This window comes from Rhyacophila brunnea, unplaced genomic scaffold (genome assembly GCF_057557595.1).
Source record: "Rhyacophila brunnea isolate RB1 unplaced genomic scaffold, BYU_Rbru_1.0 scaffold_38, whole genome shotgun sequence".
Lineage (NCBI taxonomy): Eukaryota > Metazoa > Arthropoda > Insecta > Trichoptera > Rhyacophilidae > Rhyacophila > Rhyacophila brunnea.
The window spans coordinates 3288510-3291450 of NW_028233048.1; positions in this window are offsets into that span (position 1 = coordinate 3288510).

Sequence of the window (2941 nt, forward strand, 5' to 3'; positions counted from 1 at the left end):
CAGTACATTTTAGAACACATAGATAAGCTTATAATTATGATTGGATTTACGATTATAGACAAAAAAGAAATGTGTTATATAAGTTCTTTCTGTATATGTTTTGCATATAAAATCTTTTATTTGGTAGAGTGTAATTATAATAGCATCCAAATACGCGAAATCGACCGTTAATTGTATTATAATAATATTTACAAATCTTCTTTCTTCATTTATATTCGTAGAGAATCATCATCTCCAAAATATGCCTCGTTGTATAAATGCAGATATCTAAAAGGTAAACACATCACCATGCCAAAAATTTAGATTTACATTGTGTTACTAAGGTATTTAAATACAGTACAAATCATATTTCTATGGTGTATATAATTTAACAAGTTGCTAAAGCCAAAAAAAATTCATATGTTTCTTGTTTTTTTCTTTTGCCCTGATATATCGAGAAAAAATTATTTAATTGGGTATTACATTAAATATTAATTGGATATTTGATTTGAAAATTCTATAGACGTGGTTACAAAACATTTAGCACTTTTTCGGCATTTAATTGTGCAGATTCAACGCCTTCAAGATCACAAAAAACTTTAATTTTGTTTGTGAAACCATGTGCAAAATGATAAATAAATTTAAAAGAATTGTTAAATGTAATTTATTTAACATTAAAAGTAGACAAAAGATGCAAAATTTTACGGAACTAGTTTGATTTACTAACCTAGAGTCCACGTTATAGATTTTACAAATATATGTAAATAGAGGGAACATTCTATCTTTTGTTTGTCTATCACTGACTATTATATATATTAAAAGAGAAATTTATGATATTTTTTTTATATATATTTCATGGAAATACTTATTTTTTTAATATATTGAATAAAATCTATTATATTCGAATTATTATATGATATGGTGCGAATAAATCAAAGAAAATGTAATGATTAATACAAGTGAAAATATATGATTAAACTAAATTGAAATAAATAAAATTTTTTGAATTTTTATATAATACGTGGTAATAAATACAAAGAAAATGTGATAGTAATACAATTAGAAAAGTATAATTATATAAAAAACTGGTTCTCAATTTTTTAATTTGTAACCAAAATAGAGTTAAATACGCGAGGAAAAATATGACAAATTATAAATTTATATTATATTATATAATATAATAACACAACCACGATTTTATAAAAATATTAACAGGATTTTTATCGAAGAAAGCGAAAGAAAGAAATGCAAATAATAAAGTTCTTGACAGAAGCGTTATAAAATTCCAATCAAAATATAACATTTAATTTGCATAGAACGTAAAGAAAAAGACTATAATATTTTATTTATTTTTTCGGTGTTAATTTTGAATTAATTTTAGATTTTTATCTGCAATCTTCAATACATTTTTTTTTGGAAATATAAAGTATTTAAAAATAAACAAAGACCTTGAACTTCATTTTTTTTTAAAAAAGAAAAATGGAATTTATACAAAATTATGCAGCCAATCTGCATCGTTATCTATGTTTAATTAGTATGCAAGGCTTTAAATATGTCAATGTGACTCTCGATTCATATTTTACACATCAAACAACTTATTAGAGTTACACATATCCGTTTATAGTTATAATAAGAAAATCTTGTTCAAAATTTAGCACTAAAAACACCAAATTTCATATTGGGCAATTTTACGTTTCAAATCTTTTTATATTTTTTTCTATGTATGATTTACAGAATTAGTGCAATTAAAAAAATATAAATTAAGATGAATTTATTGTTATAAATAACGAAATAAAAGCATCAAGGATTTCATCCGTAGTTAAATTAATTATTCAAAAGATGGTTCAATTTTATGTTTTGAATTTTTATACTATGAAAATATAACAGCTTTTTAAGCAACAACTTAGAAAATAAAAAAATTTAGTGCCTTGTATTACACATTCAAAATTTTAAAGAGGAAGCGATTTTATGTTTTGAATAGCATTACTTTAAAAATATAATAGATTTTGAACCAATAGCTTAGAAAATAAAAATATTTAATGTTGTGTATCGCACATCTAAAATTTTATAAAATATACATTTCCGTTTATTTTTTTTTGAATTTATAATCCCTATATAAAGGAACAAAGTACCGTTATCTTGCCTGGTTATTCATAGATTACTCCGTATGTTAAAATGTAGATACTGTCACATTTTTAATCAAAATTGATTTTTGATTTGTATCAATCAAAACAATGTTATATTGATCTATCGTCAAATTGAGCAAATTTAATGGTACATAATAAAGATTTCAAAATCAACAAACTGTTAAAATCATGTTTAATTTACTAAAAAAATAAAATATTATATGATGCTCAGTATTAAGGAAAACAATTAAACTAATAGGTCCTGAAGAGAGGTATAGAAGAAGATGTTAGTGAAGAGAGTATATCCAAGATTATAGTTATGTTTTACCCACAGGAAATCGGTCACATTATGCTTTACGAGAAAATCAAAAATTACATTACCAAAATCAATCCATAAATAAAGTGATATTTTATAATGTGAAATTCGAATCTCCTCAAGTTATTATAATGAATATACAGGTGATATTAGTTGCTCTAAAAAAAATCTAATGGATGAGATCAAAATGTATTCAATCGAAAAAAAACCTCCATCGAGATATTATAATTTTTTACTTCGATCATAATATATTTTGTAAAATTTAGAATTGAAGTTTCTTTTTATCTCTCAAATACAGATTCAATAAAATCAATTAATTTAACGATTTTCAGACCCCATCGAAATGAAAGTCCCAATATTTGACACAGATGAAAAAAGAATGAAGAGCATTATAAAAAATCGTGCTGCTGCCCGTAACAGTGTTTTAAAAAGAAAGATGAAGATGGAGAGCCTTGAAAAGGAGAACAAGCTTCTCAAAGATGAAAACGCGAAGTTACGGGCAGAATTACAAAAGCTTCAG